We start from the raw sequence: 22937 nt of genomic DNA, 5'->3' as shown, positions 1-22937 counted from the left end.
AGAGCCACAAGTAAACACTAGCGAACCATACCAGTGAGACTTCAGAAGCAAGAGTTAACACACAGGAGAGTAGCACTGGTGACACTTCAGAACCATGAGTTAACACACAGGAGAGCCGCACCGGTGAGACTTCAGAATCATGAGTTAACACACAGGAGAAGCGTACCAGTGAGACTTCAGAACCATGAGTTAACACACAGGAGAGCCGCACCGGTGAGACTTCAGAACCAAGAGTTAACACACAGGAGAGCCGCACCGGTGAGACTTCAGAACCATGAGTTAACACACAGGAAGCCGCACTGGTGACACTTCAGAACCATGAGTTAACACACAGGAGAGCAGCACCGGTGAGACTTCAGAACCATGAGTTAACACACAGGAGAAACGTACCAGTGAGACTACAGAACCATGAGTTAACACACAGGAGAGCCGCACCGGTGAGACTTCAGAACCAAGAGTTAACACACAGGAGAGACGCACCGGTGAAACTTCAGAATCATGAGTTAACACACAGGAGAGCAGCACTGATGACACTTCAGAACCATGAGTTAACACACAGGAGAGCAACACCGGTGAGACTTCAGAACCAAGAGTTAACACACAGGAGAGCATTACCGGTGACACTTCAGAACTATGAGTTAACACACAGGAGACCAGCACCGGTGAGACTTCCGAACCAAGAGTTAACACACAGGAGAGCAGCACCGGTGAGACTTCAGAACCATGAGTTAACACACAGGAGAAGCGTACCAGTGAGACTACAGAACCATGAGTTAACACACAGGAGAGCAGCACTGGTGGCACTTCAGAACCATGAGTTAACACACAGGAGAAGCATACCAGTGAGACTACAGAACCATGAGTTAACACACAGGAGAAACGTACCAGTGAGACTACAGAACCATGAGTTAACACACAGGAGAGCCGCACCGGTGAGACTTCAGAACCAAGAGTTAACACACAGGAGAGACGCACCGGTGAGACTTCAGAATCATGAGTTAACACACAGGAGAGCAGCACTGATGACACTTCAGAACCATGAGTTAACACACAGGAGAGCAACACCGGTGAGACTTCAGAACCAAGAGTTAACACACAGGAGAGCATTACCGGTGACACTTCAGAACTATGAGTTAACACACAGGAGAGCAGCACCGGTGAGACTTCCGAACCAAGAGTTAACACACAGGAGAGCAGCACCGGTGAGACTTCAGAACCATGAGTTAACACACAGGAGAAGCGTACCAGTGAGACTACAGAACCATGAGTTAACACACAGGAGAGCAGCACTGGTGGCACTTCAGAACCATGAGTTAACACACAGGAGAAGCGTACCAGTGAGACTACAGAACCATGAGTTAACACACAGGAGAGCCGCACCGGTGAGACTTCAGAACCAAGAGTTAACACACAGGAGAGCCGCACCGGTGAGACTTCAGAATCAAGAGTTAACAAACAGAAGAGCCGCACTGGTGACACTTCAGAACCATGAGTTAACACACATGAGAGCAGCAGTGGTGAGACTTCAGAACCATGAGTTAACACACAGGAGAGCAGCACTGGTGACACTTCAGAATCATGAGTTAACACACAGGAGAGCCGCACCGGTGAGACTTCAGAATCATGAGTTAACACACAGGAGAAGCGTACCAGTGAGACTTCAGAACCATGAGTTAACACACAGGAGAGCCGCACCGGTGAGACTTCAGAACCAAGAGTTAACACACAGGAGAGCCGCACCGGTGAGACTTCAGAACCATGAGCTAACACACAGGAGAGCCGCACTGGTGACACTTCAGAACCATGAGTTAACACACAGGAGAGCAGCACCGGTGAGACTTCAGAACCATGAGTTAACACACAGGAGAGCCGCACTGGTGACACTTCAGAACCATGAATTAACACACAGGAGAGCAGCACCGGTGAGTCTTCAGAACCATAAGTTAACACACAGGAGAAGCGTACCAGTGAGACTACAGAACCATGAGTTAACACACAGGAGAGCCGCACTGGTGAGACTTCAGAACCAAGAGTTAACACACAGGAGAGCCGCACCGGTGAGACTTCAGAACCATGAGTTAACAAACAGAAGAGCCGCACCGGTGAGACTTCAGAATCATGAGTTAACACACAGGAGAGCAGCACTGGTGACACTTCAGAACCATGAGTTAACAAACAGAAGAGCAGCACCAGTGAGACTTCAGAGCCACAAGTAAACACTAGCGAACCATACCAGTGAGACTTCAGAAGCAAGAGTTAACACACAGGAGAGTAGCACTGGTGACACTTCAGAACCATGAGTTAACACACAGGAGAGCCGCACCGGTGAGACTTCAGAATCATGAGTTAACACACAGGAGAAGCGTACCAGTGAGACTTCAGAACCATGAGTTAACACACAGGAGAGCCGCACCGGTGAGACTTCAGAACCAAGAGTTAACACACAGGAGAGCCGCACCGGTGAGACTTCAGAACCATGAGTTAACACACCGGAAGCCGCACTGGTGACACTTCAGAACCATGAGTTAACACACAGGAGAGCAGCACCGGTGAGACTTCAGAACCATGAGTTAACACACAGGAGAAACGTACCAGTGAGACTACAGAACCATGAGTTAACACACAGGAGAGCCGCACCGGTGAGACTTCAGAACCAAGAGTTAACACACAGGAGAGCCGCACCGGTGAGACTTCAGAATCATGAGTTAACACACAGGAGAGCAGCACCAGTGAGACTTCAGAGCCACAAGTAAACACTAGCGAACCATACCAGTGAGACTTCAGAATCAAGAGTTAACACACAGGAGAGTAGCACTGGTGACACTTCAGAACCATGAGTTAACACACAGGAGAGCAGCACCGGTGAGACTACAGAACCATGAGTTAACACACAGGAGAAGCGTACCAGTGAGACTACAGAACCATGAGTTAACACACAGGAGAGCCGCACCGGTGACACTTCAGAACTATGAGTTAACACACAGGAGAGCAGCACCGGTGAGACTACAGAACCATGAGTTAACACACAGGAGAAGCGTACCAGTGAGACTACAGAACCATGAGTTAACACACAGGAGAGCCGCACCGGTGACACTTCAGAACTATGAGTTAACAAACAGAAGAGCAGCACCAGTGAGACTTCAGAGCCACAAGTAAACACTAGCGAACCATACCAGTGAGACTTCAGAATCATGAGTTAACACACAGGAGAGTAGCACTTGTGACACTTCAGAACTATGAGTTAACACACAGGAGAGCAGCACTGGTGGCACTTCAGAACCATGAGTTAATGCAGGAGAGCAGCACCGGTGAGACTTCAGAACCATGAGTTAACACACAGGAGAGTAGCACTGGTGACATTTCAGAACTATGAGTTAACACACAGGAGAGCAGCACCGGTGAGACTTCAGAACCATGAGTTAACACACAGGGGAGCAGCACTGGTGGCACTTCAGAACCATGAGTTAACACACAGGAGAGCAGCACCGGTGAGACTACAGAACCATGAGTTAACACACAGGAGAAGCGTACCAGTGAGACTACAGAACCATGAGTTAACACACAGGAGAGCCGCACCGGTGAGACTTCAGAACCAAGAGTTAACACACAGGAGAGCCGCACCGGTGAGACTTCAGAATCATGAGTTAACACACAGGAGAGCAGCACTGGTGACACTTCAGAACCATGAGTTAACAAACAGAAGAGCAGCACCAGTGAGACTTCAGAGCCACAAGTAAACACTAGCGAACCATACCAGTGAGACTTCAGAAGCAAGAGTTAACACACAGGAGAGTAGCACTGGTGACACTTCAGAACCATGAGTTAACACACAGGAGAGCCGCACCGGTGAGACTTCAGAATCATGAGTTAACACACAGGAGAAGCGTACCAGTGAGACTTCAGAACCATGAGTTAACACACAGGAGAGCCGCACCGGTGAGACTTCAGAACCAAGAGTTAACACACAGGAGAGACGCACCGGTGAGACTTCAGAATCATGAGTTAACACACAGGAGAGCAGCACTGATGACACTTCAGAACCATGAGTTAACACACAGGAGAGCAACACCGGTGAGACTTCAGAACCAAGAGTTAACACACAGGAGAGCATTACCGGTGACACTTCAGAACTATGAGTTAACACACAGGAGAGCAGCACCGGTGAGACTTCCGAACCAAGAGTTAACACACAGGAGAGCAGCACCGGTGAGACTTCAGAACCATGAGTTAACACACAGGAGAAGCGTACCAGTGAGACTACAGAACCATGAGTTAACACACAGGAGAGCAGCACTGGTGGCACTTCAGAACCATGAGTTAACACACAGGAGAAGCATACCAGTGAGACTACAGAACCATGAGTTAACACACAGGAGAAACGTACCAGTGAGACTACAGAACCATGAGTTAACACACAGGAGAGCCGCACCGGTGAGACTTCAGAACCAAGAGTTAACACACAGGAGAGACGCACCGGTGAGACTTCAGAATCATGAGTTAACACACAGGAGAGCAGCACTGATGACACTTCAGAACCATGAGTTAACACACAGGAGAGCAACACCGGTGAGACTTCAGAACCAAGAGTTAACACACAGGAGAGCATTACCGGTGACACTTCAGAACTATGAGTTAACACACAGGAGAGCAGCACCGGTGAGACTTCCGAACCAAGAGTTAACACACAGGAGAGCAGCACCGGTGAGACTTCAGAACCATGAGTTAACACACAGGAGAAGCGTACCAGTGAGACTACAGAACCATGAGTTAACACACAGGAGAGCAGCACTGGTGGCACTTCAGAACCATGAGTTAACACACAGGAGAAGCGTACCAGTGAGACTACAGAACCATGAGTTAACACACAGGAGAGCCGCACCGGTGAGACTTCAGAACCAAGAGTTAACACACAGGAGAGCCGCACCGGTGAGACTTCAGAATCAAGAGTTAACAAACAGAAGAGCCGCACTGGTGACACTTCAGAACCATGAGTTAACACACATGAGAGCAGCAGTGGTGAGACTTCAGAACCATGAGTTAACACACAGGAGAGCAGCACTGGTGACACTTCAGAATCATGAGTTAACACACAGGAGAGCCGCACCGGTGAGACTTCAGAATCATGAGTTAACACACAGGAGAAGCGTACCAGTGAGACTTCAGAACCATGAGTTAACACACAGGAGAGCCGCACCGGTGAGACTTCAGAACCAAGAGTTAACACACAGGAGAGCCGCACCGGTGAGACTTCAGAACCATGAGCTAACACACAGGAGAGCCGCACTGGTGACACTTCAGAACCATGAGTTAACACACAGGAGAGCAGCACCGGTGAGACTTCAGAACCATGAGTTAACACACAGGAGAGCCGCACTGGTGACACTTCAGAACCATGAATTAACACACAGGAGAGCAGCACCGGTGAGTCTTCAGAACCATGAGTTAACACACAGGAGAAGCGTACCAGTGAGACTACAGAACCATGAGTTAACACACAGGAGAGCCGCACTGGTGAGACTTCAGAACCAAGAGTTAACACACAGGAGAGCCGCACCGGTGAGACTTCAGAACCATGAGTTAACAAACAGAAGAGCCGCACCGGTGAGACTTCAGAATCATGAGTTAACACACAGAAGAGCAGCACTGGTGACACTTCAGAACCATGAGTTAACAAACAGAAGAGCAGCACCAGTGAGACTTCAGAGCCACAAGTAAACACTAGCGAACCATACCAGTGAGACTTCAGAAGCAAGAGTTAACACACAGGAGAGTAGCACTGGTGACACTTCAGAACCATGAGTTAACACACAGGAGAGCCGCACCGGTGAGACTTCAGAATCATGAGTTAACACACAGGAGAAGCGTACCAGTGAGACTTCAGAACCATGAGTTAACACACAGGAGAGCCGCACCGGTGAGACTTCAGAACCAAGAGTTAACACACAGGAGAGCCGCACCGGTGAGACTTCAGAACCATGAGTTAACACACAGGAAGCCGCACTGGTGACACTTCAGAACCATGAGTTAACACACAGGAGAGCAGCACCGGTGAGACTTCAGAACCATGAGTTAACACACAGGAGAAACGTACCAGTGAGACTACAGAACCATGAGTTAACACACAGGAGAGCCGCACCGGTGAGACTTCAGAACCAAGAGTTAACACACAGGAGAGCCGCACCGGTGAGACTTCAGAATCATGAGTTAACACACAGGAGAGCAGCACCAGTGAGACTTCAGAGCCACAAGTAAACACTAGCGAACCATACCAGTGAGACTTCAGAATCAAGAGTTAACACACAGGAGAGTAGCACTGGTGACACTTCAGAACCATGAGTTAACACACAGGAGAGCAGCACCGGTGAGACTACAGAACCATGAGTTAACACACAGGAGAAGCGTACCAGTGAGACTACAGAACCATGAGTTAACACACAGGAGAGCCGCACCGGTGACACTTCAGAACTATGAGTTAACACACAGGAGAGCAGCACCAGTGAGACTACAGAACCATGAGTTAACACACAGGAGAAGCGTACCAGTGAGACTACAGAACCATGAGTTAACACACAGGAGAGCCGCACCGGTGACACTTCAGAACTATGAGTTAACAAACAGAAGAGCAGCACCAGTGAGACTTCAGAGCCACAAGTAAACACTAGCGAACCATACCAGTGAGACTTCAGAATCATGAGTTAACACACAGGAGAGTAGCACTTGTGACACTTCAGAACTATGAGTTAACACACAGGAGAGCAGCACTGGTGGCACTTCAGAACCATGAGTTAATGCAGGAGAGCAGCACCGGTGAGACTTCAGAACCATGAGTTAACACACAGGAGAGTAGCACTGGTGACATTTCAGAACTATGAGTTAACACACAGGAGAGCAGCACCGGTGAGACTTCAGAACCATGAGTTAACACACAGGGGAGCAGCACTGGTGGCACTTCAGAACCATGAGTTAACACACAGGAGAGCAGCACCGGTGAGACTACAGAACCATGAGTTAACACACAGGAGAAGCGTACCAGTGAGACTACAGAACCATGAGTTAACACACAGGAGAGCCGCACCGGTGAGACTTCAGAACCAAGAGTTAACACACAGGAGAGCCGCACCGGTGAGACTTCAGAATCATGAGTTAACACACAGGAGAGCAGCACTGGTGACACTTCAGAACCATGAGTTAACAAACAGAAGAGCAGCACCAGTGAGACTTCAGAGCCACAAGTAAACACTAGCGAACCATACCAGTGAGACTTCAGAAGCAAGAGTTAACACACAGGAGAGTAGCACTGGTGACACTTCAGAACCATGAGTTAACACACAGGAGAGCCGCACCGGTGAGACTTCAGAATCATGAGTTAACACACAGGAGAAGCGTACCAGTGAGACTTCAGAACCATGAGTTAACACACAGGAGAGCCGCACCGGTGAGACTTCAGAACCAAGAGTTAACACACAGGAGAGCCGCACCGGTGAGACTTCAGAACCATGAGTTAACACACAGGAAGCCGCACTGGTGACACTTCAGAACCATGAGTTAACACACAGGAGAGCAGCACCGGTGAGACTTCAGAACCATGAGTTAACACACAGGAGAAACGTACCAGTGAGACTACAGAACCATGAGTTAACACACAGGAGAGCCGCACCGGTGAGACTTCAGAACCAAGAGTTAACACACAGGAGAGACGCACCGGTGAGACTTCAGAATCATGAGTTAACACACAGGAGAGCAGCACTGATGACACTTCAGAACCATGAGTTAACAAACAGAAGAGCAGCACCAGTGAGACTTCAGAGCCACAAGTAAACACTAGCGAACCATACCAGTGAGACTTCAGAATCAAGAGTTAACACACAGGAGAGTAGCACTGGTGACACTTCAGAACCATGAGTTAACACACAGGAGAGCAGCACCGGTGAGACTACAGAACCATGAGTTAACACACAGGAGAAGCGTACCAGTGAGACTACAGAACCATGAGTTAACACACAGGAGAGCCGCACCGGTGACACTTCAGAACTATGAGTTAACACACAGGAGAGCAGCACCGGTGAGACTACAGAACCATGAGTTAACACACAGGAGAAGCGTACCAGTGAGACTACAGAACCATGAGTTAACACACAGGAGAGCCGCACCGGTGACACTTCAGAACCATGAGTTAACACACAGGAGAGCAGCACCGGTGAGACTACAGAACCATGAGTTAACACACAGGAGAAGCGTACCAGTGAGACTACAGAACCATGAGTTAACACACAGGAGAGCCGCACCGGTGACACTTCAGAACTATGAGTTAACACACAGGAGAGCCGCACCGGTGAGACTTCAGAACCAAGAGTTAACACACAGGAGAGCCGCACCGGTGAGACTTCAGAATCATGAGTTAACAAACAGAAGAGCAGCACCAGTGAGACTTCAGAGCCACAAGTAAACACTAGCGAACCATACCAGTGAGACTTCCGAATCATGAGTTAACACACAGGAGAGCAGCACTGGTGGCACTTCAGAACCATGAGTTAACACAGAAGAGCAACACCAGTGACACTTCAGAACCATGAGTTAACACACAGGAGAAGCGTACCAGTGAGACTACAGAACCATGAGTTAACACACAGGAGAGGAGCACCGGTGAGACTTCAGAGCCACAAGTAAACACTAGCGAACCATACCAGTGAGACTTCAGAATCATGAGTTAACACACAGGAGAGCCGCACTGGTGACACTTCAGAACTATGAGTTAACACACAGGAGAGCAGCACCGGTGAGACTTCAGAACCATGAGTTAACACACAGGAGAGCAGCACCGGTGAGACTACAGAACCATGAGTTAACACACAGGAGAGCAGCACTGGTGGCACTTCAGAACCATGAGTTAACACAGAAGAGCAACACCAGTGACACTTCAGAACCATGAGTTAACACACAGGAGAAGCGTACCAGTGAGACTACAGAACCATGAGTTAACACACAGGAGAGCCGCACCGGTGACACTTCAGAACTATGAGTTAACACACAGGAGAGCTGCACCAGTGAGACTACAGAACCATGAGTTAACACACAGGAGAGCCGCACCGGTGAGACTTCAGAACCAAGAGTTAACACACATGAGAGCCGCACCGGTGAGACTTCAGAACCAAGAGTTAACACACAGGAGAGCCGCACCGGTGAGACTTCAGAACCATGAGTTAACACACAGGAGAGCAGCAGTGGTGAGACTTCAGAACCATGAGTTAACACACAGGAGAAGCGTACCAGTGAGACTTCAGAACCATGAGTTAACACACAGGAGAGCAGCACCTACAAAATGCCAGGGCCATGTGAAGACACACAGGAGTAGAGCCCTCTTCTGGTTTCAGAGCCCTGTGATAACACGGGAGCGGGACACTTGTGACGTGAGTGTAGGGTAAAAGAGCCCCCACTAGACTTCACCTGATAAGAAAGGCAGATTAGAGAGAGAGCAGAGGAGGCTGTCACCTGGGGCGGGAGGCAGTGAAACAGGAGCCGTCCTGCACGCACACGGAAGGGTTCTGGGATCTCACAGGCTGTTCTTTGTCTGGAGTCTGGCTGCCACAGGTGAAGGCTGGATGGTGTTCTCTCACAGGTGAAGGCTGGATGGTGTTCTCTCACAGGTGAAGACAGGGGGCTGTTCCCTCACAGGTGAAGGCAGGAGGCTGTTCTCTCACAGGTGAAGACAGGGGGCTGTTCTCTCACAGGTGAAGACAGGGGGCTGTTCTCTCACAGGTGAAGGCAGGGGGCTGTTCTCTTACAGGTGAAGACGGGATGCTGTTCTCGTACAGGTGCCTGTAAATTCCCTGGTGAGACAGGTGCCGCCTGTCTCTGCTCTGCACAGGTGACAGCAGGGGAAAGGAGGGAGAGGGAGCCGGCTGAGTGAAGCCATTGAACCAGGCGCAACAAAAGGCAGTTACTAGGGTCATTTTTCAGCCGTAGGAGGTGGGTGGCCGAGGTGTCAGCCCAGGCCTCGCCCCGCTCTGCCCTGCGTGAGAGCCCGGCCGACGCCGCTCCAGTCAGAGCACCGGCCTAGGCTGTAATTACAGCTCCTGGCGACGGCAGCGCGAAACACACGGCGCTTCAAGTGCATAGAAAGTGTGGCAACGGTGATGCTGATGGAAGGGGGCGGGGCCAGACGCGTGCTGAAAGAACAAACTATGCTGCAACTATTACTATGGCCTTTCATCTTCAGGTAACACATATGAAATGTAATGCACACCATCTCTCTCTCTCAAACACACTCACACACACAACACGCAAACACACAAAACTCTCTCTCTCGACGGGGGCTTCATCCATGAAGGAATTACCCAGAAGTCCCAAGGTGTGGCCACAACTGATTCTGAGCATTGTGAGTCTCAAGAGAAGGAGTTCACTAAGACATATTTTCCAATGCAGAAAATGTCAATGACGCAAGAGGGACAGAGAAACGGTTCAGGAAGTACCTTCCTTTTTACAAAACATAATGTGCATAATGTGGCCGGTCGGCAAGCATCAGTAAACCGTACTAAATTGCAAATCGTGTGTGTCATTGCACAAAACTAATAAGCAACCCTTGGATTATTTTACACCTGGCAGAGAATGTACATTTTAGGGTGAGTATAAAATGCGTATGATTTGTTAACACATAATTGCAACAAAATGTAGGAAAATTGTCGAAATTACTCATAATTCAGTGAAATTCAAATTCATCATATAGCACTATATTGTAGCGCTGAATACATCCTCACGCCAATTTATGACGCAATATGCATTTAACACAAAAAAAATAGGGCAAAAAACACGAGTGCCGTGAACGACAGCTGCTGACCTGCTGGTTGTTCGCGTTGTTCCCCTGCTCCTGATCTATAATGTTGAGCCGAATAGCGCGAAACTACGCGATTTGACATAGTGAGAAAGCCCATAGATTACGCGGATTACGCCAGCGTAATCTGCATTTTTCCCAGGCCTAGAGCATTTACAGTGCTGTGTATACTCGGGACCCGATTCACAAAGGTAAACTGAGAGGGAAGTTCAACTGACCCACTTTTGGTGTTCACAAAGGGCATTCACGAAGAGGAGAGTTAGACTTGTGTCTCAGTTTAACTTGTGGTTTGGTCTTTTGTTTAACTGAGACTAGACTTTTGGACCAAACTGAGACAAAAGTCTAACTTTACTACTCCTAAATGCCCTTTGTGAATACCGAAAGTCGTAAAGTTAGACTTTCGTCTCAGTTTACCTTTGTAAATTGCGCCCCTAGTCTTCACCCTCCATTGTGTATCTTACTGACTGTGTCCAGGTGGGTCAGTCATCTGGGCTGTCTGAGGGCAGTGCCAGCTCTGTAAGGGAGCAGCTTCACCATGCCCCTGCCCCCCAGGGTGCAGGAGGGGGGCATGCTGTAACTAGAAGGCAGTTCAGCGATGGCTTTATTATGGCAGCGAACTCAACATCTGCTATCATTCCACACAGCTCTCGGCTACAGGCACGAACCCTCTGTAAGGCTGGGGGGGGGGGGGTTGAGCAGCAGTCCCCCCCGCCCCCCTCCCTAAAAGGGCGGCCACAGGAAGGCACAGGGGTGTGAGGTGGAGACCCCAGCAGATGGCTACTTCCGGCGGGGAAGGGAGGGGGACAGGGGTATTTAAACTGTCTCCGCCCCCTCCTCGCCCTCTTGTCCCTCTCGTTCGCCTTGACGCCGTTCGCTCCTCGGGCTCTTGCGGCGGGTTGTCTACGAGCTCGGGGCCTTCACATCTCTCTCCAATCAGCAGTCAGTTTACAGATTACCACCATGGGTCCCCGTGTCCCTGCTGCTGCCCCTGAAGCATCAGGGACACAATCATTCACGCGCTTAGCGCCTAGACGCCGTATATAAGTAGGTGGGATTGTGTTACTCATTGCCTGCAGAATAAAGCGGCCCGAAGCGAAAATATAGTAAATTACACAAAGAACAGTTGAAACATGTCTTGTCTGAGACCCCGGAAATCGCTCAAATCTCAGTTGCTGGAGACGCAGAGCCAGAAGCAGAGGCAGGGGGCGCTGTAGATACGACGAATCGAATAGACAGAGGTCAAACAGAGAGAAAGTTCACTTTCCAAGTGGGGGACTCGCAAGGTGGGGCCCTGAATGTTGACCACCTTAACAGTGCCTTAAAATGTCCCTGCATCTCAGAGAGTTCACCTTGGGGTGCAGAGGTAAGAATGGAGTTACCACAGCTGTACCCTTGTATACACGTGTGAAGATGCCACGAGTCGAGGCAGGAATGTATGGAATATATCGAGGGCGATGACGTCACATGTGGGCAGCTGTTACCTGCTGCCAGGACCTGGGGCGTGCCTGGTATAAAAGCGCGCACTGGCCCCTAGGGCAGGTAGGGGCCACACACTAACACAAGTCTGTGAGGTGAGAGGCGGGGACATCGCACCTTAGTAAAGGCGAGCAGCGGGGAGGGGTACAAGAACACACGCCTTGTAGGAGCCCCCGCCACTGCAGCTCCTGGGCCTGTGAATGCGTACCAGGCAGGGCCCCGATCTCCCCTCCACCCGGTCAGCTGCTGTGTGCCGGGCTGGGGAGGGTACCTGCATCAGCCTGGCCTGCAAGACGAGTCCACTCGGAGCGCGCGCTGTGCCTCCATCTGTGCTTCTGGAGCCCTACCTCTCAGGCGCCCCCTTCACTCTTCCCGCTCCGCCTAACGAGGGAAGACGACAAAAAGCAGGGAGACAGACTCCCTCTTACCACAGCCTTCATGAGCCACGGAAGTGGCGGGAAAGCAGCAGCGGAGCAGAGATGCTGTCATCGGCCATCGCCCCATCCCCCAGTGAGCCACAGGGCCCCTCACCACTCCCATTTCAGTAAAAGCTGTGTTAGGAGCGCCCATCACAGCACAGGGCACTTTAGACAGAGAGTGAAGTCAGCCGAGGGATTTCCGCCAAAGGAAACATGAAACTCCATCTGTTCATGACATGAACATCTGCAGTCGTTTATTCCACTTTCTTGGAAGCAGTCAGTACAAGCGACGAAACCCGCAGAAACGAAAGAGCCCCCCGATGGAAGTTGTTGGAAGGGCTTTATCAATGCATTGACAAAACGTGGCAAAGATATTGATTTGAGTCAATAAAATAGTTTACATGTAGGTTGTGCAACACACATACAAATGATAAAGTCGTTCAAAATTCCAAAAATGTATTTCTATAAAATGCTGAAGCCAATGCTGTCAGTGAAGCAAGAGGCGAGTCCACTCGGTCAAGTAGGGAACATGGAACTGAACTCAGTTCTTCTGGGTTCACACTGTACAGTTCATAGCAAACACACAGCAAGATGTTGGACGTAGTGCTGACACTTTTTAAAATCTCACCCCAGTCAAGAGATCTGGGTTGAATCCATCATCGTTCTTTAGCTCACTTCGCCACCCCAGTTCAGACCCAGCCATATGCAAATCAGTCTGACCCCGTACCACATGGGAACATTCCAGACCGAACTGCGCAGCCGGGTCTTCCCTGGACCGGAAACAAGCATCCTGGGACCGGTTTCTGGGTAACACCCCTCATCAGCCAGGATAGCTTGAGTCCAGTGGCATGGTGAGCAAGTGATCCACGTCTGGGCATACCTTTGGCCACTTAGGGTGAACATAGCAAATACAACACAATGATGTGCGGAGCGTTGAAACTTTTCAACCACTCACCCCCACTCAAAAGATATGGATTTAATCCATCGTTCTATTGCCCACCATGGTGAGACCCAGGTTGGACCCAGCCATATGAATAGCAGTCTTGACCCTGCTCCTCATGGGAACAGTCCAGCCTGAACTGCCAGGTCCAGATCCTCCTTTGTACAGTTCAGTCACTAGATGGATTAACTTTCTTTAGACTTAAGGTCTAAGCTTACCTTTGTGAATCTGGACCAGAGTGTGTGATAGAATCCGGGTTCTCTGGTTGGCACAGGTAGGTACTTGTGACAAGCAGGGAACATTTCCTCTAGTCAGGGTAAGGGGTTACACTCCTAAAATAACCCCTGCTTACCCTCTAGGTAGCTTGGCGCGAGCAGACAAGGCTTATATCAGAGCGTTATAGGTTAAGCATTTGTGAACACATACAGTAACCAAGTGACAACCCTACAAATGGACACCACACAGGTTTTATATTAAAAATAAGGATTCTTTATATAGAGTTACCAAAAGACCATTAAACGATAAAAATACACAATACTGTTTACTTTAGATGGTAGAAGTTTCCTTAGTTCTCTTAAGTTCTTAAATGCGACACTTTAAGTCAATGTACCTTAGATGCTAATCGCAGGGCAACGAAAGTGTTGCAACGATGCTGATGCGATGAAGTTTTTGGTGCAAAGAAATAAAGACGTGAAGATCTTCCAGATGCGTTACGCTTCTCCGATGTTGCGAGAAGACTCGACTCGATGCGTCAGCTGCAGCGGCGTCACCCTTTACGCGATGCGCCGACAGCGGCCTTGACAGCGGCAGTCTTCTCCGACGTTTGCGAGACGCTTCCGCTCGATGCGATGTTGCAGCGGCGACACCCCTTTACGCGATGCGATGACAGCAGCTCCGACGGCGGTACGCTTCTCCGTGGATGCGAGGCGCTTTTCTTGATGCGGTGCAATGCGACAACTACGATGGCTGCGATGGCGACACGCTTCTTCCTCGATGCGAGACTCTTCTCTTGATGCGGTGCGATGCATCAGCTACGATGGCTGCGATGGCGACACGCTTCTTCGGCGTTGCGAGACACTTCCTGGACGATGCGAGACGCTTCTGCTCGATGCGATGCTGCAGCGGCGACACCCTTTACGTGATGCAACGACAGCAGTTCCGACGGCGGCACGCTTCTCCTTCTTGAGTCGCGCTTCCAGCTCCTTGCGACACACAGTCCCTCAGAAGGCCCAACAACAGCAGCAGGCACTTCCAAAGAACTCTGGGGAGCTGGTTGGTGAAGTCCACTGGTCCTGGGTCTTCGTTCAGGGGCAAGCTCAGCACAAGCCCTTGGAGATCTTTTTAGCACAAGTTGAAATAAAGTCTTTGTAGTCTTTCTCCTCTCCTTTCAGCAGCAAGGCAACCACTGCAGGCCAATCCCCCAGGTCTGGGACAGTACTCCCCCTTACAGCTTTCCCAGTTCCTTCTCTTCAGGCAGAGGTTCTTCTTGTCAAGCAGGATCTAATTTCTTGGGAGCAGGGTCCCAATACTTATACCCCTAATTCCTTTGTTCCTCTGGGGTAGAGGGGCCTTTGCCCAGTCCAAACCAGTTCCTGAGCACTTTGTTGACATGACTCTGCCTTTCTGTTCAGGGTGCAGGGCAGAGACATCAGCCGCTCCACAGGAGGTGGAGCCAGCATTGTGGTGGCAGAGCACAGCCCTATTCAGAGTCCAGGTGCACTCCTCCCACCCATCTGGATGTCAATCTCTCTATTCACCACCAGGCTACCTAGCCCTGCCCCTTTGGGTTTCCCCAGCCCTGTCACTCACACAAACCAGACAGGCAGATACACATCATAGCAGAGGCGGGCTGAAATGGTTAGGCAAGCAAATACCAACTTTCTAAAAGTGGTATTTGCAAACACAGAATATTAAAATAAACTTTACTAAAATATGTATTTTATTATTCTGAGTTCAGGCATACTAAACTCGATTTTCTACCATGTTCCATGGGTCTGTTAGGATCATAGGATGTAACAATTCTAACAGCCCATTCTGGCCTATGGGAACAGGTAGCCTTGCAATAGTGAAAAACGAAAATGGCTGTAATTCACTATTAGGACATGCCACACACATCAGGGCTTATCCTACCTTATGCTTACAATGCACCCTGCCCTTGGGTCTACCATAGGGGTGACTAATATGAAGTTAAGGGAAGGTTTAGGGACTGGGAAGTGGGTGCACTTGCCCAGTCAGCATGACAGTACCAGACTGCAGGCAGGTTCTGCAATGGCAGACCTTAGACACTTTCTACTAGGCCGCTTCTGTGGATGGCACAACCAGTGCTGCAAGCCCACCAGCGGCATTTATATTTACACGCCCTGGCACTCCTGGTGCACTTTACTGGGGTCTGACAGTAAACCAAATAAGGCAATCATGGAATCCAACCAACATATACATTTTAAATAGGGAGCACTTGCACTGTGGCACTGGTTGGCAGTGGCACAGCGCTCTGAGCAGCTAACACCAGCAAAACACCTGAGGCACAGCGACAAAAAGTGGAAGGGAGACTCACACCAAGGTGCCAGGTCTAACACGTGTCCCCTCCAGCTGAAAAGTGGGGAGAACTACCCTACCCCAGGGAGTTCCTCATCACTAAGGCGGAAAAATCTGGACAGACCGTCAGCATTGGCGTTATCTGTACCAGGGCGATGTTCCACCGTGAAATCCATCCCCTGTACTTTAATGACTCTACTGGGTTCAGCAGACTTCACAGTAACTTTCGAGGGTTGGAAATTGGTCTCCCAGGCTGCACTTTGCTAGTCTGCAGCGATCAGGCATTCTTGGCTACCATCTCACTATGGTGGGCTTCTTCGGCTTTTATGGCCATGTGGCTGTAACAGGGTATACGCCAACTGGTTCTTAGAGTGACCTTCTCTGTCTGGGGCTTAGATTACTTTTCTCCTCAAGTGGGACACTATGGACACAGTCGTTGCACCTGTCCAGTCTTTGGTGCAGCCTCTCTTTGCTGGGCCAGGGGAACAGCAGGACAGTCCATCTTCAGTCCTCTCTCCAGTACAGATGTGAATAGAGGTCTAGGTTCCAGGGGTGCCAATTTTATATTCAGTTCTTACTTTCAGGAGATGCAGTGAATACTAGCCAATGGGCTACCAGTCCTTTACCACCTAGTGATTTCCTGTGAAGTCTGGCTTCTAGCTAACCAAACATATATGTCTGCCAACTCTCAATATGACAGAACCCTTCTCTTGGAGTGTGGATCTCCCTACCCCATGCCAGAGATGTGGCTACCCAGGAGCTACACCCCTGCAGAAAAACGGTTTGGCAATGTCTTCTCCCTCTCTGTCCAAGATGCCCGCCTGTAAGCTAAAATAAAAGAGCAGCCCATCTCGTGTGTGACTACTATTTGGTCTTTAAAGGTGGCTTCCCATTTGGAGCTCGCCTGTAGGGCTCACACCTTTTTGGCAGATTCTAGGTGTTCCTTCCAGAGAGTCGTTCACACCTCCCTCCAGGAGGACATAAGGCTGTCTCGAGGACAACAGCTTGTGTGCAACCGTAAACAGTCACTGGAAAACTTTGGGACAAAAAAGTAGCAACTTTCCAAAGTTGTCATTTGTGCAAACATTACATTAAATTTGACTTAAGCAACAAGTCGAGTTTAATGTAACTATTCTTTTGACACCTTGAAGTATGTATTCAGTGTCCCATTCAGAAGTGAGCACTGCTGAGTTGTTAGTGTGTAACCAATACTCACCAATGGGGCTACTAGTCTGTCCATGATAAAAACGACAATGTGAGGTTTTTACTGTAGGACATGTAAAAACCTATCTTGCCTTTTATTATACAGCACCCTGCCTAAGGGCTAGTTAGGCCGGCCTTAGCAGTGACTTATATACATTAAAACGAGATGTGTGCGCTTTGCCATTACTTGAAATGGCAACGTCTAGTTAGCAATTTAAAACTGTTCTACCAGCCAGCAAAGGTGGCTGGGATTCATGCTTTGCTTTGTAACTCTTGTGGTGGCACAATAAGTGCTACAATCCACGAGGGATACTTTAACTTACAGGCCATGGGAACCCTTGGTACCATATACTAAGGACTTATAAGTAAGATAAACTATGCCAATTGCAGGTGAGTCAATTAGACATATACTTTAAAGGGGCGGATCGCTGGCACTGAGGCCTGTTTGGCAGGACTCAGTGCACTCACAGCAGCATCAGCCCAAACAGGAGGGGCCGAGAATGCAAAAAGAGACATTTCCTTACACATTGGCATATGAATGAATATTCTCAGTAAATTGGAGAAAGATATACAGGCATCAAAGACATGGAACAAAAGAAACTGGCAGATATATTTTATCCACTGAATGTATTAGAAGTATTGTAGAAACTAAGGCACTGAAAAAACAGAGCCTTTTTCTTATCTCCGTTCCTGTGACCTATGGAGGAATCATTTCACAGTTCCACTTTTATACTCATTTTCCAGACAAGGGGTGTGGGTCCACTGTTGAGGTTTCAGCACTGATCGGCAGTGATTCTCTTTCAAATGTAATTTTCTTTCAGTAGCTCAGACACATCCTTTGTGCTAGGTGATGGCTCTCACAGCTGTAGCAATACTGCTGGCCCCAAGCAGAGGTATCCAAAATATGGACACAATGAAGCATGAGATCTCACACCTGGCTGTCATCAGCCTTTCTGAGCAGCCATTAGGCACAGACAAAAGGGCAGCCCTGCGTAGAAACATTGTCCCCTTTAACAAGAGAAATCTAGAACCTACCCTGTCATCACTCAGGAAAAACGAATCATCAGCCCGTAGCTAACAAGGACCTCATAGGATTTCTGTGGGTGGCTTTTTCTCCATACTCACTCACTTCAGTGTCTGGGTGTTCAGTCACAGGGATGCAGTCAATACACTTCTACTGTCTAGGTAAGATGTAGCTACTCTCCATCACGTACCATGTTAATACTGGGCCCATCCAGAATGCATCCTACTGGTCCCAGCACTGAGACTCAAACCACACATGGAGCCTTACTACTACACTCTTGCTACATATCCACTTCACATGCATGCACATGGAATGCCAGAACAAGTTTCTGGAAGTCGCACAGGCTGCTTTACCAGTCTTGACACTCAGTGCTTCTTTGCTGGTCTTCAAAATACTTCTGCCACATATGAATCTCCGCCTCTTCATCGGGCCCTCAGAGTTTAGCAGACCACTTGTCTGGTGCTGAAGCTATCACTGCTGGACTTGGTTCCCAGTGTTATCTCAGCTGGCAGTCAGAACCCTTTGTTACTCAGAATGCCTATGTGAGCCAACCAAAACTATCACACAGGAGAGCCGCACCGGTGAGACTTCAGAACCATGAGTTAACACACAGGAGAAGCGTACCAGTGAGACTACAGAACCATGAGTTAACACACAGGAGAGCCGCACCCGTGAGACTACAGAACCATGAGTTAACACACAGGAGAGCAGCACCGGTGAGACTACAGAACCATGAGTTAACACACAGGAGAAACGTACCAGTGAGACTACAGAACCATGAGTTAACACACAGGAGAGCCGCACCGGTGACACTTCAGAACCATGAGTTAACACACAGGAGAGCCGCACCCGTGAGACTACAGAACCATGAGTTAACACACAGGAGAGCAGCACCGGTGAGACTACAGAACCATGAGTTAACACACAGGAGAAACGTACCAGTGAAACTACAGAACCATGAGTTAACACACAGGAGAGCCGCACCCGTGAGACTACAGAACCATGAGTTAACACACAGGAGAGCCGCACCGGTGAGACTTCAGAACCATGAGTTAACACACAGGAGAACAGCACTGGTGACACTTCAGAACCAAGAGTTAACACACAGGAGAGCCGCACCGGTGACACTTCAGAACCATGAGTTAACACACAGGAGAGCCGCACCCGTGAGACTACAGAACCATGAGTTAACACACAGGAGAGCCGCACCCGTGAGACTACAGAACCATGAGTTAACACACAGGAGAAACGTACCAGTGAGACTACAGAACCATGAGTTAACACACAGGAGAGCCGCACCCGTGAGACTACAGAACCATGAGTTAACACGCAGGAGAGCCGCACCGGTGAGACTTCAGAACCATGAGTTAACACACAGGAGAACAGCACTGGTGACACTTCAGAACCATGAGTTAACACACAGGAGAAACGTACCAGTGAGACTACAGAACCATGAGTTAACACACAGGAGAGCAGCACTGGTGGCACTTCAGAACCATGAGTTAACACACAGGAGAGCAGCACTGGTGACACTTCAGAACCATGAGTTAACACACAGGAGAGCAGCACTGGTGACACTTCAGAACCATGAGTTAACACACAGGAGAAGCGTACCAGTGAGACTACAGAACCATGAGTTAACACACAGGAGAAACGTACCAGTGAGACTACAGAACCATGAGTTAACACACAGGAAGCCGCACTGGTGACACTTCAGAACCATGAGTTAACACACAGGAGAGCAGCACTGGTGACACTTCAGAACCATGAGTTAACACACAGGAAGCCGCACTGGTGACACTTCAGAACCATGAGTTAACACACAGGAGAACAGCACTGGTGACACTTCAGAACCATGAGTTAACACACAGGAGAGCAGCACTGGTGACACTTCAGAACCATGAGTTAACACACAGGAGAGCCGCACCGGTGAGACTTCAGAACCATGAGTTAACACACAGGAGAACAGCACTGGTGACACTTCAGAACCAAGAGTTAACACACAGGAGAGCCGCACCGGTGACACTTCAGAACCATGAGTTAACACACAGGAGAGCCGCACCCGTGAGACTACAGAACCATGAGTTAACACACAGGAGAGCCGCACCGGTGAGACTACAGAACCATGAGTTAACACACAGGAGAAACGTACCAGTGAGACTACAGAACCATGAGTTAACACACAGGAGAGCCGCACCCGTGAGACTACAGAACCATGAGTTAACACGCAGGAGAGCCGCACCGGTGAGACTTCAGAACCATGAGTTAACACACAGGAGAACAGCACTGGTGACACTTCAGAACCATGAGTTAACACACAGGAGAAACGTACCAGTGAGACTACAGAACCATGAGTTAACACACAGGAGAGCAGCACTGGTGGCACTTCAGAACCATGAGTTAACACACAGGAGAGCAGCACTGGTGACACTTCAGAACCATGAGTTAACACACAGGAGAGCAGCACTGGTGACACTTCAGAACCATGAGTTAACACACAGGAGAAGCGTACCAGTGAGACTACAGAACCATGAGTTAACACACAGGAGAAACGTACCAGTGAGACTACAGAACCATGAGTTAACACACAGGAAGCCGCACTGGTGACACTTCAGAACCATGAGTTAACACACAGGAAGCCGCACTGGTGACACTTCAGAACCATGAGTTAACACACAGGAGAGCAGCACTGGTGACACTTCAGAAGCATGAGTTAACACACAGGAGAGCAGCACTGGTGACACTTCAGAACCATGAGTTAACACACAGGAGAGCAGGGTTTTCCCTGGCCTCTTAAGGGCCTTTGTTTGGCCTCCTCCGGGCCTTTCCCTGGTCTCCTACAAGACTTTCCCTGGCCTTCACCGGCCTTTCCCTGGCCTCCCACAGGGCTTTTCCTGGCCTCCTACACTGCAGTGATGGAGCGCGCAGCGGGGACAGCGACAAGAATAAGCGGTCACAGGCCCGAATGGCACAAGCGCTCCCTCAACAAATCCCAGCGGGCATTGTACAGACAGCGGAACCAGGTGAACACATTCTTTGGGGATCTACACGATTCCTCCCGGTGGAGACAGCGCCGCGCTCGACGTGCAGAGTTTGATGTACACACTCTGCCCCTCTCTTCACTTTGCGCCTTGCATGGTGGTGGCGGGCAGACGGTGCAGCGGAATGCAGCTCAGAGCACATCGCCCATGTGCCGCCCTGCCAGGGGCAGCTCAGGGTCCGAATGAAATCGGTTTACAGCAGGTGGAGCCTGCCACCCCTGGCACACGCTCGCATCACACTGCCAGTCCCCTCCACTGGCACCTGCATGCGTTGTGTCCTGACCCTTCAGTGCAACAGACGAGTTTGAAAAACGGTATTTCCGTTATGTGTCGAATGGAATGAGTGGCAGGTTGGCTTTGGTTGGTTGACATTGGAAATGTGTCCGGACTTGAATTCCGGACAGAGTGAAACTGCTGTTTCCAGTACCCTGGGATCCGGCCTCTCTGCTGGTGTCAGCGCGTGTCTCCTGTGCCCTGCACTATACCGCGGTGCACTGTGGGTAGACGCCCAGCTGTGGAGGCATGCGCGTGCGCACGGCTGTTGCACTGCAGATTTTGCAGGCTTTAAATCGCATGAATGTGGCGCTACCAGTTATTAATCCGGTTACAAGAGGCGGCCAATCGGAACGAAGCATTTACCTGGACAGGCAGAGATGACTTCCGGCGTTTGAGAAGTGACAGTTGGATGCAGGCCTCAAGAAAGGTGGTCTTGCAAGAGTTGAGGGGGGCCCAAAGTGGAGGCACCAGCGCCCGCATCGATGAATCTTTCTGAAGTCACAGAGCAAAAGCAAACACGCTTCACAATGAGGAAACGCGGCATGTGATCTGACGGAGATTAGGAAGTGTGCGCACCCTGGGGGCTTCCTGCCAGCCTCGGGGTGACCCAGCCGCAGGGGCTGCGGGTGGAGGCCACGAGGCTGGGTCAGAGTTTGAGCACCGGAGACGAGCTCATCGCCCCCCCCCCTCCCCCTCCTTGAAGCGGAAGCGAACATGTGACATGTGAGCAAAACCCCTGGCGGCTGCAAGGCTGGCCTCCATGTCACACTCCGGCGGGCACTCCGAGCCCACGGGGACTCCTGCTTGTATGTTTTTGCTGGCCTCGCACGCATTTCTAAGTCCAGGCAGGAAGAAATGTGGGACAAATCAGCGAAATGTGGTATTTTCCTTGTGAAGGGTCAAATTAAAATGGAACCGCAATTAGAAATCCGCAAATAATTATTGGAGAGCTGTGTACATCGTCTCAGAATGATTATTATAACAAAAAGAGGGATATTGGTAATTTTTTATAAGAATTCTGGCAACTTTAGACATTATTTTTCCCTAGCAGCTCTTGGGTGTTCCACTCTAGCAAGGTGTACACAAATGGCCTTTATTTCTACTATGAAAGGCCACCTATCGGAGAATTATTCTAGCCGCCGCCTCCCTACTCTCTGTGCCACTTCAGACTGGTACCAAAAGTATGCACATTCTC

At 49.7% G+C, this 22937-nt stretch overlaps 1 protein-coding gene across 4 annotated transcripts in view; it reads right to left on the bottom strand.

Moving 5' to 3' along the window:
- Positions 1 to 22229, bottom strand: part of LOC146808458 (transient receptor potential cation channel subfamily M member 2-like) — a 729321-nt gene extending 707092 nt beyond the window's left edge. Inside the window, exon 1 of one of the 4 annotated variants that reach the window (XM_085623568.1) lies at positions 22106 to 22229. The gene's annotated coding sequence lies outside the window, so the exon portion shown is untranslated. Of the gene's footprint in view, positions 1 to 9489; positions 9628 to 12575; positions 12768 to 22105 lie in introns of those variants that run through there. The other 3 variants (XM_085623566.1, XM_085623567.1, XM_085623565.1) reach the window with 3 other exon arrangements.
- Between the last annotated feature and the right edge of the window lie 708 nt (positions 22230 to 22937).

Source organism: Triturus cristatus, chromosome 8, assembly GCF_964204655.1.
Source record: "Triturus cristatus chromosome 8, aTriCri1.1, whole genome shotgun sequence".
NCBI lineage: Eukaryota > Metazoa > Chordata > Amphibia > Caudata > Salamandridae > Triturus > Triturus cristatus.
Note: the sequence above shows the minus strand (reverse complement) of the source record. Positions and strands in the feature narration are given on the sequence as shown.